The sequence below is a fragment of the Hippopotamus amphibius genome, chromosome 7 (assembly GCF_030028045.1).
Source record: "Hippopotamus amphibius kiboko isolate mHipAmp2 chromosome 7, mHipAmp2.hap2, whole genome shotgun sequence".
Lineage (NCBI taxonomy): Eukaryota > Metazoa > Chordata > Mammalia > Artiodactyla > Hippopotamidae > Hippopotamus > Hippopotamus amphibius.
The window spans coordinates 135,568,480-135,585,833 of record NC_080192.1 but is presented as its reverse complement, the minus strand read 5'-3'; the positions used below and the strand labels follow the sequence as shown (position 1 = coordinate 135,585,833).

Below are 17,354 nucleotides of genomic sequence, written 5' to 3'. Positions count from 1 at the left end.
CTTCCACGACTAGGTTAAAAAATTGTGACCTCTGTCTTGCTAAGCAGTTCCTCTCCGTTGCTTTGATGTGGTAAGCTGCCACGTTAGCGAGGACCACATGACAAGGAACAAAAGGCAACCTCTGAACCAGTAAGAACAGAGACCCTCAGTCCAACAACCCTCACGGAATGAATTCTGCTAACCACCTGAATGAGACTGGAAGCAGATCCTTTCCTGTAACTTTTGGATGAGACCCCAGCCCTGACCAGAAATTTGATTACAAAGAAACCCTGAAGCACTGGTCCCAGCTAGCCATGCCCAGATTCCTGATCCACAGAAACTGTGAGATAATAAATGTGTGTCATTTTAGCTACTAAGTCTTTGGTAATATTGTAATATAGCAGTAACATTATTGTTATTTATATGCTTAAAACTTACAGCGGTCTTTTTTAAGTTGATTACGAGGGTGTATGTCTTATTTGCCATTTGTTTGTACTGGAATATAATTGGGTTTGCAGCCTGTTTGTGATAATCATTGATTTTTATCTTCTGAATTGGCATTGGACTATTTGGATCCTCTTTTAAAAAATCCAGCTATCTAATTCATTTGTGCAAAGTTAATGTGGGTTGCTAAGAGAACCAGCTTTAATAAAGCCTTTTTCAGTTTCCACATTTGTTAGCTTCTCTCCTCAGAGTTACAGGCTCATTCATGGCCTATTACCATTAATAATGTTTAAATGTGCTAAAATGTAATACCTTGTCATATACCGTTTTTCTTTAAGGCATTTAGGACTTATTGGGGATCTTGCTCTGTAGAAAATCCCATGCTTATAGAAACAGCAAAAGTGCTCATGTATCAAAAATTATACAGAGTCTGTTCTATTAGAGCCCCATGGGAGCTCATGTGAAGGGTTGTGTGTGCAGCCTGTGGCTGACAGCTAGTGGTTGGATTATAGATACTGCCATCTAAACATCTTTGGTACTATTCCCTACAATGAGTTCAATATAACATGCTGCTTGATAGCTTCCAGGATCAGCTCCTAGCAGAAAATCTTCAGTGGAAACAGCTGGGCTTCCATCTGCTCTAACACTTAAGCAGAGATCCTGCTGCAAAGCTGGCCTGCAGAAGAATGCGAAAAAGCCTTCCAGGAGGATGAGAAGTGTGGTAAACAAGAACAATAAAACCACATGCACTGCAGGAAAGAGGAAAGAGGGAGAGGCAGGCCAGGCAAAGGGTCCGTTCAGCCAAATGGTCTCCCTTTTATTGCCAGCTCAAGTCTCCTCTCCTTGGGGACCATCAGAAACTAGAAAATGGAGCTGGTGCTTTCTTGTCCTGCACTCCCATATCTCCCTGTTAAAAAGCATGTATCCCTTTTCCCTGCAAAACTGCACTTTCCTCTTTTATGGATGGTCCAAATCCAAAGTCACAACCCTGACCATTCCCATTTGAATGAGAGAAAGTTTGTTTTTTAAAATAAAAAAATATACTCATTACAACAGGATTATCATGTATCCATATATGTTAGTTACTCCAAGGAAAGGTTTTAGCTGCTATCTCCTGACATCCCTTGTGCCTCCACTTTGATCACAGCTGTGTTGCCCACCTGAGTAAAGCATCTGACCCCCAGAGAGCAGCTACAGAAGGAGATACAAGGCTGGCACTCTCTTAATGATAGTGTCCTGGCCCTCAGGTCACCAACCGGTATGTGCCAAGCTTAGATTTTCTGTCAACAAAAACTTATCAATCAGATGTAGTTTTCATTATCAGCCCTCCTCTAGTCACTGGTAAGCAAAGATGGAGTTTCGAAGCAAGTTGCTTCCCAGTCTTGGGCTTCCCTGGCAGCACAGTGGTTAAGAATCCGCCTGCCAATGCAGCGGACATGAGTTCAATCCCTGGTCTGGGAAGATCCCACATGCCGCAGAACAACTAAGCCTGTGCACCACAACTACGAAGCCTGCGCTCTAGATCCTGGGAGCCACAGCTAATGAGAACACACTCCAAAACTACTAAAGCCCGTGCACCTAGAGCCCGTGCTCTGCAACCAGAAAAGCCCGCGTACAACAGTGAAAAGTAGCCCCTGCTCTCTGCAACTAGAGAAAGCCCGTGCACAGCAACGAAGACCCAACACAGCCAATAAATAAAAATAATTAATTTTAAAAAAGTTACTTCCTAGTCTTCAGGCAGCAAGAAAACTCCAGAATTGGCTGCAGTGTTTGGAAACTTTGTTGGTGTCATAGACAGGATAGAACAAAGAAGATACCCTCTTACCAGCGCAAAGGGCGTGGTGTTCCTGCCATGTTGGATAGTCAGCAAATGGAAAGTATATGCTTGCATGGTATGTCTGTGGAGGTGTGTGCATGTGATGAGGCTCTGAAATAGTCCTGTGGGCTGCCACTCCTAGAGTGTCAAAGACCACTTATGACAATGTGTAACCTTCACGAGGGTTTAGTTTTAAGTAGAGACAGCTTCAGAAGGTAGATCATTTCTCTTCCCTTAGATTCTCCTATGTGAACTGCAGCAGCTCATCTTTGTAGATAGATTAGATAGATTGATTGATAGACAGATAGACATATCACAATGTGCCATCAATAATGTTTTCATCTCTATAGTTTCTGAGAATATATGCTTTCCCCAAATCTTAGAAGCCTCAATTTTTAAAACAATAGGCATCAGATGAGTGGAACTAGTGATGATTAGAAATTAAAATACTCGTGTCTGACTCTTGACTGCATCTGCGACCAGTGGTATGCCCTTGACCTGGTCACAATTGCTCTGAACTTTAATTTTTTATCTGTTAAATAATAGTGTTAATAACACCAACCCTATGATACCATACAAATTTTCCTTGTTTGCTTCCTTTGTAAAATGAGAGCAATAATACCTTCTTAAAGGGATTTGTAAGAATTAAAAGAGATGCTCCATGTGAGGTAGACCCATTAGAACAATGCCTGGCATGTGGGAGGCACTCAGTAAATACTAGCTATTAGTATAACCTCACAGTATTATAATACTTAAAATCTTTAATACTTAAAATCATCTTAAGTCATCTTAAAGATGATGTGTCAGTGAGTCATACGTTGTAAGCTGTTAAATGATGGTGGTGATTGTGCCATATTTTTGTTTTTGGTGCTAAGCAATTTAATATCTTCCTGGTTAACTATTGTGGGGGAAAAGATTCCTTACTCATATCATGCACAAATATAAATTCATGATGGATCAAATATTCTGGAAAATAGAATTCTAGTCCTTATGCTGCTAACATGCAGTGTGATCTTAATCAAGTTACTGTTTTTGAATAAGAAAAAAAAATCAAATTGTACACTCTAAATATATGCAGTTTATTGTATGTTAACTGTGTCTCAATAAAAGTTCTTAAAAAAAAGAGTTACTGTTTTTGAACCATTTTTTTTTCACATTTAAATTGGAGATAAAGTGGACTAAGTATTTTCCAAATCTTCCTATGCAAAAGCACAATATTCATACAGTCTGGGATAGCGCTGAAAATCTTGAAATTAATTTGCATGTGAATTTAGGGTCCTAAGGGTTACTGAGGACTATCACCTGCATTCTCTGAAAGTGGCACCTCTACACTTCGAGAAGGGAAAGACAGAGAAGCAATGTCCCACTGTGTGGGACCTGAGGCTGCCACCAAGTGTTTAAGGGACCTGAGTTCAAACACACGCACCCAAGTGTGGAGGGTTCCTGTGGTCAACCTGTAGGGGACCTGCTTGGGGGAGGCACTCAGACTTGGAGTCATCCTGGATGAGAATCAATGGGCTCTAAAGACCTAAATGAAGCCTCCGTCACATTCACTATCTGGGAAACAAATGAGCGCAATGGACATAGCTAATAGGAGTTGAGGCACTGCCAAACCAGTTACCATTAGAGTGGTACTAATTCCCCACAGTCAGAGCTAAAATGATTTTGATCATGACTGGGAAGCCAGATGGTGTTATTATTTACTAAACCTCTGATTTCAGATTCACTTAATGTCACAGGCAGAAAAGCATAAATATAAGATAGCTTCACTCTGGAATTATGAGAGTGAAAAGCTACAGAACACATCTTTCGTTTTCCATAAATCTCTAAAGTACTGCTATGAAACCTGACCCTTCTTGGCTTCCCTGAGGCAGCCTGACTTTATCATTCAGAAACTGGAAACACTAGGACAAAAGGTCTATTGGCTTTAAGACCTCATTTAGAAGGTTTTAGCATACTATCTAAAAATACCTAAAAGTTAGAGATTTCAGAAAAATAACCTGGCTGATAATTTGGATATGGAAAACATGTAAAGGGCTGCAGCATTCCTTTCCTACTTCCCAGAGTTTCGCACTTGCTTCTTGAGTGGCGTTGCTAGAACAGTTTGCATCAGCATGGCACTGTGGTTGATAATGCAGACTCTGAGAACAGGTTGCCTATTTGAATTACAATCTGCCATTTTCTAGCTGTGTAACCAGGGGAAAGTTACTTTACTACTCTGAGCCTCAGTTTTCCCTTATTTAAGTTGGGGTGGGCTGTGATCATACCTATTTCATTGAATGTATTGAGGATTAAATAAAAGACCCTTTGAAAAGTGCCTGACACATAGTTAAGTCTCAGTAAAGGTTGACTCTTTAAAGAGTAAATACTTGTCTAAGATGCAAAGAGTGAAGATTAACTCAGGCTATTAATGGGGCTGGGAAGACAGACCCAGAAAAAGCCAAAGTTAACAGAACACTCTGTTTCTCGCCAGGTCCTTCAGTAACTATAAAATCCCATCCAACCTCCTCTTTGAGTAGTTACGACTTTCTTATCTATGATTCCCCCAGACCTGCTTTGCTAGTCCCATGTATTACTGGGGATAGTCAATTGTGAAATCACCTTGGTCTCATGACTGAATTCCTAGTTAATCTCTGCTTTTCCTAATGTATCCTAGAAAAAGCAATTAAGCCAGAAATCATCCTTGCTTCCTTTCAGTTTATCCAAGTCCTTCATTAGGAACCCAAACATTACAAAAGGGGTTTCCCTCCTTTCTCTTTTCAAGTAGCATTGCATGGTTCCTTTGGGCTGCCCTCCCTCACTGCATTGAATCAATAAATCTGATGCAGCAGAGGCAGATTTGTGCCTAGTGGTCTTTGCTTGATAAAACTTTGGCTCTTTTGTTGCTGTAGTGGAAATAGTAATAGTATGTATAAGCTGGTCAGAGGCCAAGAGATGTCATTGCATATATTCCAGAGACATTTTATTGATTTACTGCTTACTTAAGTCTAAGACAAATTTTGTGTGGCAGGGAGGAGCTGGGATGGAGAATTGCAAGTTTTTATTAATGGACATAGTTTACTTGTTACTTTGCAAAACTTATACACTGACGAAGAAGAAATCAGCCATTTGTGGTTTGCTAATAGACGAGGAAGTTCACTGGAGAGAACAAACCCTCTATAGGAAGAAAGAGAACCACTGAAAAGGTGGATTTGTTTTTTAAGGGAAGGGGAGTGAAAAATGGCTTCATACCAAATGAAAGGTAGAGTTTCTGCCCTGAGCTCAGTGCTGGGGACTAGAGATGGAGTCAGAACCACAGTCTCTGCCATGAGTATCTCATGGGATCCTGGAGAGAGGATGTCATACCACAGAAAGCCTCCATGACTGTGAGAAAATCTCAGCCACCAAGATGTAGGTCAATGTGACCTTTGAATGGAGATATTGGCAGCTTTTTCCCAAAAGTAATATTGACAGTCTGCCTAGAAAAATCAATGTTTCCATCTTGATGTGGAACATCATATTCCATGTCAATATAGAGAGAGAAAAAAGAAGAGTGGGAATGAAGGGGTGGTATACCATTTCCTACTTGTGAGTCTACCACATTTGGAAAAAACACACTACACTACACTACACACTATAGATATAAACGTCATAGCATTTTGCAAGAGAGAAAGCAATAGGGTAAGGTGTCAGGAAAGGCTTTGGGAAGAGACAGACCCCAAAATGATGCTTGAAAGATGGGTAGCTTGGGGAGGACATTCTAAGTTGGAGGAGAGTAAAAAGAAGAATGGTATGAGACTGGCACATAACAGTGCTGTTGCTGTAATCAGTGATTAACTCTCTTTGAAAAGATGGAAAACCATCTTAAGTGAAGTTTTGGCCAATTTTGTTAAAAAGTCCACATCTACCTTCATTTTTGAATCTAAAGCAGATTTCCAGTGGAATTTTCTGTGATGGAAATATTTTACATCTCTGCTATCCAATATGGTAATTATCAATGCATGGCTATTGAACCCTTGAAGCATGGCTAGCGTGCTAAGGAAATGAATGGTGACTTCAATTTTGATTAATTCATACAGGTACATATGGCTAGTGGTTACCATATCGGACAGCACAGAAAGGATTGGTTGACTTCTGAATTCTTTGGCAGAATGCTGCTTTTGCATGCTAACAGTGTTCCATCTCATGAGCCAGGAATGGGTCATCTTTGTAAATCATGCTGACCCTTTTCACGAGGAATTAAAGACAGTACAAGCTGCAAAACTTAGAGGTTCTTTGGGCTGAACATTTCTAAGTTCTAGCCTCTGCTATACCTGAAGTTAATTCTTGGGTAAAACAGATTAAGCAAGCAAAAAAACCGAAACCAACCAACCAACCAACCAACCAACCAACCAAACAAGACATACTTGGGAACAGTGACTGAGTTGCTCAGATGTTATCAGCTGATACTGGTAATCATTTGGGCATTTATTTCTGTTTTCAAGTCTCAAGATCTAAATCTATTTTAGCAAATGAATGATTTGTTACATGTTAGGTTTTCAGACTATTCAATATTTAGTCATTGAAAACGATTATTAAAAGGAGTATTGGTCCCTGGTGCCTGGGAAGCTTTTCCATCAGGAGGACTGAGGAGGTGGTGCAGTAGCCTCAGGGCAGGTGCCTTCACATGGCCACATCCACAGGAAGAAAGTGTTCAGGATCTGCACACCATGTCTGAGGAGATGCATCAGAAATACATCAAAAGATGCAATAATTCCCACAGAAAACTGCCTGAACACTAGCAGAAGAACTTGGACACCAAAAAGGACTGCAAAGATCCCAACATAATGGGGTAGGACAGAGGAAACAAACAAACAAAGAAACAAACAGAGAAAGAGGAGAAGAAAGGAAAGGAATGAGTCCTACACCCTGGGGTGGGGGGGGGAGCTGAAACAGAGGAGAGATTGCCAAATTCGGGGAAATACCCCTTATCTGACAGGGAAACCCCCCTCCAACGGGGAATTTGGGTCAGAAGGGAGGCATATGGGACTGTTCAAAGAGGGTGAAATGGCTGATCTGTGGCAGAAGGGAAAGAGTGAGAAACGCACGGAGGGTCTGCACCATGGCTCTGTGTGTCCTGGACTGAGACGTGGGTTCACAGCTACACAGGGGGTCTGGGAGCTGGAATGTGGCAATCAGAGAACTGGTTCAGGGTGAGAAACATTATTGGCTGTGGGGAGGTGGACTGAGGGGACAGGAGGGAAGAAATTTGCAGCAGGGAATGCCTACGGCAGAAAGCTGGGTGGCCGTGGTGGCTGGGCACTACTGCTGACTCACAAGCAGGGGGAGGAGTCACTGTTGTACCTCCCTTTTGGCACCTGTGATGAACAAAGGGAGGCCCCCTCTGGGCCTGGCTGTCACAGTCGACAAAGGATAGAAAAAGCCCCCTGGGAGGGCTGGCTGGGTATGCCTGATGTTGAGAGCCAGAAGAAGTCCACAGAGAAGGATATCTCTGGAAAGACATTCTGCTTATACCCGCGCCCACCAGCTTCCCTTCACAATTGGCACCACCGTCACCACCAGGGCTACTGCGAGCCAAACAGGGTGCTACTGCAGAGTCACATGCACAGGGGAAGGAGCCACTGTTGTAGCCTCTCTTTTGGTGCCTGTGATGAACAAAGAGAGGCCCCCTCTGGGCCTGGGTGTCACAGTCAACAAGGAATAGAAAATGCCCCCTGGCAGGTCTGGCCTGGTGTGCCTGTGGCTTAGAGCCAGAAGAAGTTCGCAGAGTGGCCCAGCTCTGGAGACATTCCTATTACACTCAAGCCCACTGGCTTCCCTCTGTGATAGACACCACCACCACTGCCAGGGCTTGTACCACACAGGCAGGGTGCTACTGCTGATTCACATGCAGGGGAAGGAGCCACTATTGTACCTTCTCTCTCCCCACATACTGGCACCTACAGACAAACAATAAAAGAAGCTCTGCTGGTCTCAGAGAGTCCCCGAGGGCTGCCCATCAGGCACCTTGCACCAGGTACCAGTAAAGAACCACACTAAGGCCAGATTTCCTATACCCATGGCTGCTGGTATCCCTGTGCATTTGGCATCACCCCTGGGGCTCCAGCAATCCAAGCAGAGTGCTACTGTTGAGTCGCATGCAGAGAGAGGAGCCACTATCAAAGCCTCTCTCTCCCCACATCTGCAGATGAACAATAAAGGAAACCCTTACTGAAGCAGACCCATAGAGGCAGACCCATAGAGCTCCAAGGCAGCCTCAGGACCAGACTCTGATGGTTAGACCACATGAAGAAGCAGGGAAAAAACAAAGCTGAACACCAGGGACAGGGGACTAAGGAAGAGGTTCTAAACTCTTTCCATCAGATATACATGCTGCAGACTAAATCCCCTTGATCAGCTAGGTAGACTCTATGTCTTTGGAATATCTGAGTAGACAACAAATGTTCCCACAAATGAAAAAGGCCAAACTCTGGCAGCTGTGGACTGTGGAGTAAGCACACGCAGGAATTGGGCCAGATCATAGCCTAAGTAGAGCCCATAGGACCCACAGCAGCTCCAGAGTTCAACCCAGAGGCAGAAGAGGGCTTATTGGGGAGGCAAAGGTGACCTGAGGTTCAAGGCATGTACAAGGACGAATACAGCTGAGACCCGAAGGAAACAGAATTCTTATTATTAGTTCTATTGATCTGATCCATTCTGTGGTCAGTTCTAGCTTTTTTTTTTTTTTTTTTAAATTACAATCTTAGTCCTAAGGGATCTTCACATTTCATAACATATTTTTTATTCTATTTTTACTTCTATTTTTATTTTTAGCCTTTTTATATATTTCTATTTCCAGCTAGCTTTTTTTGTAGTGCTGCATTCATCTCCCCTATCTTCTTTTCTTCTTTATCTTTAATACATTTCTTTTTTTTCTTTTTATATTTCCAGTTATCCCATGCTCTTCTGTTGCTCTGTGTTCTATCCCTTTTTATTTTATTTTATATTATTACACTCTTAATCAATATAATTGGTCTGCTGGCTTTCCTTGCTTTATTCTTCAGATGACAACACTGCTCTGGTTTTTGTTATTAGGTTTTGTCTTTATCTTAGTTCTAATTATAATTGTTTGAATTCATTTTGGGGATCTTCAGTCTGTCTTGTTGTTCTCTTGCTCTGTTATATTTGCTCCCTGTTTCTATTTGGTCCCTGTTATATTTGGTCCTTGTTTTCACAGTTTCCTTGGTTTGGTTTTTTTCTTTCTTTGTTTGTTTGTTTTAATTTTTGCTGGTTTTCTCTTTGATTGTCTGATTGTGCTCTGGCGTTCTCCTGTCAGGTTGTACTAGTGCTTTATATTTTATTAGGTTTGGTTTTTGTATTTCTTGTTCATGCATGTGTTTCCTTGATTCAGTATTTGTTGGACTTAAACTTTTTGCCATTAGTCTGGGGCTTGGATAGTCATTCTTAATCCCCTTTATTGTTGGTATCAGCTACCTCTGGAGTCTGGATTCCTTGACCAAAAGTCAAGGAATTGACTCTGGGGACACTCTGGGGAGGGAGCACCAAGTCCAGAGTGCTAGACCACTAGAGAGTCCTCACCCACAGGGAAGATTAACTGCAAAGAATTCCGATGGAGACATCTATCAGAGTCTAAGACCCAGCTTCACCTGACTGCCTGCAACTGCCAATGCTGGATACCTTACACCAAACTACAAACAAGACAGGAACACAACCCCAACCATCAGCACACAGATTACCTAAAGCCATATTAAGCTCACAGATACCCTAAAACATACCACCTGGCATGGCACTGCTCATCAGAGGAAAAAAGACTCAGATCCACACACCAGAAAGCAGACACCAGTCCACCTCACCAGGAAGCCTACTCAAGACACTGGACCACCCCCACCACAGGGTGCAGAGAACAGAAACAAGAGAAATTACTACTATGCAACACTGGGAAAGGACATAGCAAATACTATGAATTAGACAAAATGAGAAAACAAAGAAACACCATGCAGACAAAGGAGCAAGATAAAAACTCACAAGACCAAATAAATGAGGAGGAAATAGGAAAATCACCTGAAAAAGAATTCAGAGTAATGATAGTAAAGATGATCCAAAATCTCAAAAACAAAATAGAGAAAATACAAGAAACATTTAATAAGGACCTAGAACTAAAGAGCAAACAAACAGCAATGAACAACACAATAACTGAAACTAAAAATACTCTAGATGGTATAAACAGCAGAACACCTGAGGCAGAAGAATGAATTAGTGAGTTGGAAGACAGAATGAGGGAAATAACTGCCACAGAGCAGGAAAAAGAAAAAAGAATAAAAAGAATGAAAGACTGTCTTGGAGACATTGGCAACAACATTAAGAGCACCAACATTCAAATCATAGGCATCCCAGAAGAAGAAGAAAACAAGAAAGGGTCTGAGAAAATATTTGAAGAGGTTATAGTGGAAAACTTCCCCAACATGGGAAAGGAAATAACCAAGCCTAAGAAGCACAGAGAGTCCCATACAGAATAAACCCAAGGAAAAACACACCAAGGCACATATTAATCAGACTAACAACAACTAAACACAAAGAAAAAAATATTAAAAGCAGCAAGAGAAAAGCAACAAATAACATATAAGGGAAAACCCACAAGGATAACAGCTGACCTTTCTACAGAAACTCTGCAGGCCAGAAGGGAGTGGCAGGATATACTGAAAGTCCTGAAAGAGAGAAACCTACAGCCAAGAATACTCTACCCAGCAAGGATCTCATTCAGATTTGAGGGAGAAATCAAAAGCTTTCCAGACAAACAAAAGTTAAGAGAATTCAGCACCACCAAACCAGCCTTACAACAAGTGCTAAAGGAACTTCTCTAAGAAGGAAACACAAGAAAAGGAACATACCTACAAATACAAACCCAAAACAATTAAGAAAATGGTAACTGGAACACACATGTCAATAATCACCTTAACTGTAAATGGATTAAATGTTCCAACCGAAAGCCACAGACTGGCTGAATGGACACAAAAACAAGACCCTTCTATATGCTGCCTACAAGAAACCCACTTCAGACCAAGGGACACAAATAGACTGAAAGTAAAGGGATGGAAAAAGATATTCCATGCAAATGGAAGTCAAAAGAAAACTGGAGTAGCAACACTCATATCAGACAAATTAGACTTTAAAGTAAAGACTGTTAAAAGAGACAAGGAAGGACACTACATAATGATCAAGGAATCCATCCAAGAAGAACATATCACAATGGTAAATATCTATGCTCCCAACATGGGAGCACCTCAATACATAAGGCAAATGCTAACAGCTAAAAAAGGGGACATTGACATTAACACAATAATAGTAGGAGACTTGAACACCCCACTTACATCAATGGACAGATCATCCAAACAAAAAATAAACAAAGACACACAAGCTTTAAATGACACATTAGACCATCTCGACTTCATTGATATTTATAGGACATTCCATCCAAAAATGACAGACTACACTTTCTTCTCAAGTGCACACAGAACATTTTCCAGGATAGATCACTTCTTGGGTCACAAATCAAACCTCGGCAAATTCAAGAAAATTGAAATCATATCGAGCATCTTCTCTGACCACAATGCCATGAGACTAGATATCAATTACAGGAAAAAAACTGCAAAAAATACAAACACATGGAGGCTAAACAATTCACTATTAAAAAACCAAGAAATCACTGAAGAAATCAAAGAGAAAATCAAAAAATATCTAGAAACAAATGACAATGAAAACACAACAACCCAAAACCTATGGGACACAGCAAAAGCAGTTCTAAGAGGGAAGTTTATAGCAATACAGTCCTACCTTAAGAAACAAGAAAATTATCGAATAAACAACCTAACCTTACACATCAAACAATTAGAAAAAGAAGAACAAAGAAACCCCAAAGTGAGCAGAAGGAAAGAAATCATAAAGATCAGAGCAGAAATAAATGAAAAAGAAAGGAAGGAAGCAATAGCAAAAATTAATAAAACTAAAAGCTGGTTCTTTGAGAAGATTAACAAAATTGATAAACCAGTAGCCAGATTCATCAAGAAAAAAAGGGAGAAGATGCAAATCAACAGAATTAGAAATGAAAAAGGAGAAGTAACAATGGACACCTCAGAAATACAAAAGATCATGAGAGACTACTACAAGCAACTATATGTCAATAACTTGGATAACCTGGAAGAAATGGATAAATTCTTAGAAAAATACAATCTTCCAAGACTGAACCAGGAAGAAATAGAAACTAGAAACAGACCAATCACAAGTACGGAAATTGAGGCAGTGATTAAAAATCTCCCAACACACAAAAGCCCAGGACCAGATGGATTCACGGGCAAATTCTATGAAACATTTCGAGAAGAGTTAACACCTATCCTTATCAAACTCTTCCAAAATATTGCAGAAGGCAGAACACTCCCAAACTCATTCTACAAGGTTACCATCACCCTGATACCAAAACCAGGCAAAGATGACACAAAAAAAGAAAATTACAGACCAATATCACTGATGAATTTAGATGCACAAATCCTCAACAAAATACTCGCTAACAGACTGCAACAACACATTAAAAAAAATCATACACCATGATCAAGTGGGGTTTATCCCTGGGATGCAAGGATTCTTCAATATACGCAATTCAATCAATGTGATACATCATATCAATAACTTGAAGGATAAAAACCATATGATCATTTCAATAGATGCAGAAAAAGCTTTTGACAAAGTTCAACATCCATTTATGATAAAAAGCTATCCAGAAAATGGGCATAGAAAGAAATTACCTCAACATAATAAAAGCCATATATGAGAAACCAAAAGGCAACATTGTTCTAAATGGGGAAAAACTGAAAGAATTCCCTCTAAGAACAGGAACAAGACAAGGGTGTCCACTCTCACCACTGTTATTCAACATAGTTTTGGAAGTGTTAGCCACAGCAATCAGAGAAGAAAAAGAAATTAAAGGAATCCAAATTGGAAAAGAAGAAGTAAAATTGTCACTCTTTGCAGATGACATGATATTATATATAGAAAACCCTAAAGACTCTACCAGAAAACTGCTAGCACTCATTGATGAGTTTAGTAAAGTAGCAGGATACAAAATTAATGTGCAGAAATCTCTTGCATTCCTATACACTAACAAAGGAAGAGCAGAAAGAGAAATTAAGGAAACTCTCCCATTCACCATTGCAAAAAAAGAATAAAATACCTAGGAATAAACCTTCCTAAGGAGGCAAAAGATCTGTATGCAGAAAATTTTAAGACATTGATGAAAGAAATCAAAGACGACACAAACAGATGGAGGGACATACCATGTTCCTGGATTGGAAGAATCAACATCGGGAAAATGACTGTACCACCCAAAGCAATTTACAGATTCAATGCAATCCCGATCAAATTACCAATGGCATTTTTCACAGAACTAGAGCAAGAAATCTTATGATTTGTATGGAAATGAAAAGACCCAGAATAGCCAAAGCAATCTTGAGAAGGAAAAATGGAGTTGGTGGAATCAGGCTTCCTGACTTCAAACTATACTACAAGGCCATAGTGATCAAGACAGTATGGTACTGGCACAAAAAGAGAAAGGAAGATCAATGGAATAGAATAGAGAACTCAGAAGTAAGCCCAAACACATATGGGCACCTTATCTTTGACAAAGGAGGCACGAGTATACAATGGAAAAAAGACAGCCTCTTCAATAAGTGGTGCTGGGAAAATTGGACAGCAACATGTAAAAGAATGAAATTAGAACACTTCCTAACACCATACACAAAAATAAACTCCAAATGGATTAAAGACCTACATGTAAGGCCAGACACTAGAAAACTCCTAGAGGAAAACATAGGCAGAACACTCTATGACATCCATCAAAGCGCCATCCTTTTTGACCCACCTCCTAGAATCATGGAAATAAGATCAAGAATAAACAAATGGGACCTCATGAAACTTAAAAGCTTTTGCAGAGCAAAAGAAACCATAAACAAGACTAGAAGGCAACCCTCAGAATGGGAAAAAACAGACAAAGGATTAACCTCCAAAATATACAAGCAGCTCATGCAGCTTCATACCAAAAAAGCAAATAACCCAATCCACAAATGGGCAGAAGACCTAAATAGACATTTCTCCAAAGAAGGCATGCAGATGGCCAACAGACACATGAAAAGATGCTCAACATCACTCATCATCAGAGAAATGCAAGTCAAAGCCACAATGAGGTATCACCTCACACCGATCAGAATGGCCATCATCACAAAATCTGGAAACCACAAATGTTGGAGAGGGTGTGGAGAAAAGGGAACGCTCCTGCACTGTTGGTGGGACTGTAAGTTGGTACAGCCACTATGGAAAACAATTTGGAGGTTCCTTAAAAAACTACAAATAGAACTACCATATGATCCAGTAATTCCACTTCTGGGCATATACCCAGAGAAAACCATAATCCCAAAAGAAACATGTATCATAATGTTTATTGCAGCACTATTTACAATAGCCAGGACATGGAAGCAACTGAAATGCCCATCAGCAAATGAATGGGTAAAGAAGATGTGGCATATATATACAATGGAATATTACTCAGCTATAAAAAGGGATGAGATGGAGCTATATGTAATGAGGTGGATAGACCTAGAGTCTGTCATACAGAGTGACATAAGTCAGAAAGAGAAAGACAAAATATTGTATGCTAACTCACATATATGGAATCTAAAAATGGTACTGATAAACTCAGTGACAAGACAAGAACAAGGATGCAGATGCAGAGAATGGACTGGAGAACTCGAGGTTTGGGGGGGTGGGGGGTGAAGGGGAAGCTGAGAGGAAGTGAGAGAGTAGCATAGACATATATATACTACCAACTGTAAAATAGATAGCCAGTGGGAAATTGCTGTATAATAAAGGGTGTTCAACTCGAGGGTGGATGATGCCTTAGAGGACTGGGACGGGGAGGGTGGGGGGGAGTCGAGGGAGGGAGGGAATACGGGGATATGTATATAGAAACAAATGATTGAACTTGGTGTACCCCCAAAAAAATAATTAATTAATTAATTAATTTAAAAAAAGAAGTAAATGAAAAAGAAATGAAGGGAACAATAGCAAAATCAATAAAACTAAAAGCTGGTTCTTTGAGAAGATAAACAAAATTGATAAACCATTAGCCAGACTCATCAGGAAAAAAAGGGAGAAGATGTAAATCAAAAGAATTAGAAATGAAAAACGAGAAGTAACAACTGACACCACAGAAATACAGAAGATCGAGAGACTACTACAAGCAACTATAGGCCAATAAATTGGATAATCTGGAAGAAATGGATAAATTCTTAGAAAAGTTCAACCTTCGAAGACTGAACCAGGAAGAAATAGAAAATATGAACAGACCAATCGCAAGCACTAAAATTGAGCGGTTTAGTTGTTCATTGGAGGAGCTTTTTCCCTTAGCTTGGTGACTGCAGCTCTTCATTGGGCGGCAGGAGTGTCGCGGCGTGGCAATCAGAGAAGCGGCCTAAGACTTTGGTGTTAGGTGAAAGAAAATGGCCCAAACCAAGCAAACTGCTCTTAAGTCCGCAGGTGGCAAAGTGCCCCGCAAACAGCTGGCCACGAAAGTGGCCAGGAAAAACGCCCCCCCTACCGGTAGGGTGAAAAAGCCTCATCGCTACAGGCCCAGGATTGTTGCACTTTGAGAAATCCGTTGTTACCAGAAATCCACCAAACTTCTGATCCAGAAGCTGCCTTTCCAGAGGTTGGTGAGGGAGATCACCCAGGATTTCAAAACTGACTTGAGGTTCCAGAGCACTGCCATTGGTGCACTTCAGGAGGCTGGTGAAGCGTACCTGGTGGGTTTGTTTGAAGATACTAATCTGTGTGCCATCCACGCTAAGAGAGTCACCATCATGCCCGCAGACATCCAGTTGGCTTGCTGGATATGGGGAGAGAGAGCTTAAGTGAAGGCAGTTTTTATGGTGTTTTGTAGTAAATTCTGTGAAATACTTTGGTTTAATTTATGACTTTTTTTTGTAAGAAATTGTTTATAATATGTTGCATTTATACTTAAGTCATTCCATCTTTCACTCAGGATGAAGGTGAAAAGTGACTGTTCACAGACCTCAGTGATGTGAGCACTGTTGCTCAGGAGTGACAAGTTGCTAATATGCAGAAAGGATGAGTGATATTTCTTGTTTCTCATGATGCATGTTTCTGTATGTTAATGACTTGTTGGGTAGCTATTAAGGTACTAGAATTGATAAATGTGTACAGGGTCCTTTTGCAATAAAACTGGTTCTGATTTGATCCAAGTGTTCAACAATTGGGGCTGTTAAGTCTGACCACACGTCACTGTGATAGAATGTGGGCTTTTTCAAGGGTGAAAATACAAGTCTTAACCACAGTGTAACTTACAGTTTCCTTAAAAAAAAAAAAAAAAAGTAAACCTGGCAGCTATAGAATACATTATGTGCATTTATAATAGCTATTTTATATATTGTAGTGTCAACATTTTTAAATTCACATGTGGTGGGGAGTCTTGTCATTAAGGTGTGTGTAATTTAGAGTCTGGTTGGTTTTGTTGTACCTAGACTGTACTTGTTTTCATACGTAGTAAAATGCTTTGTGCATTATACCTTGCACAAGTCCTCTTTCTACCACATGTTAACTAACCCTCTAGCTGAAAATGCAAACATTAATGGGGGGATTTATTTACAAGGGCTCTAGAATATAACACAAGTTATTCACACCAGCATCATCTGTTACTTACATAGTAGGTAATGCAGCTTTTCTTTGTGTTGTGTTTGGCCTCATAACTAGGTGGAGTTTTTCTCTACCAAGAGGGAACAATACCAAACTTCTTTTCCTTGTGGAGTTTGTATTATAATAACCCTTAGAGTAAACTTGCTGTGGGGGAGGGACACAGCTTCAGCTTATGGAAACTTTGCCAGTTAAAATGTTGTTATCTGATATAAGGTCCTGGGAAAATCACTTCGTAGGGACGGCTTTCCAAGTGGTTTTAAGATTTATCCTTCTATTGAAGTTTTTAGGTCAATTATGGATGTTGACTAAATTTACAATTATGTATGTTGACTAAACTTGTTTATCCAAAAAAAGAAAAAAAAAACTCCCAACAAACAAAAGT

The 17,354-nt window shown here is 40.3% G+C and overlaps 1 pseudogene; it reads left to right on the top strand.

Annotated features, from left to right (window-relative positions):
- Nucleotides 1-15,759: 15,759 nt before the first annotated feature.
- LOC130857361 (histone H3.3A-like) lies at nt 15,760-16,170 on the top strand (annotated as a pseudogene).
- The last annotated feature ends 1,184 nt before the right edge of the window (nt 16,171-17,354 follow it).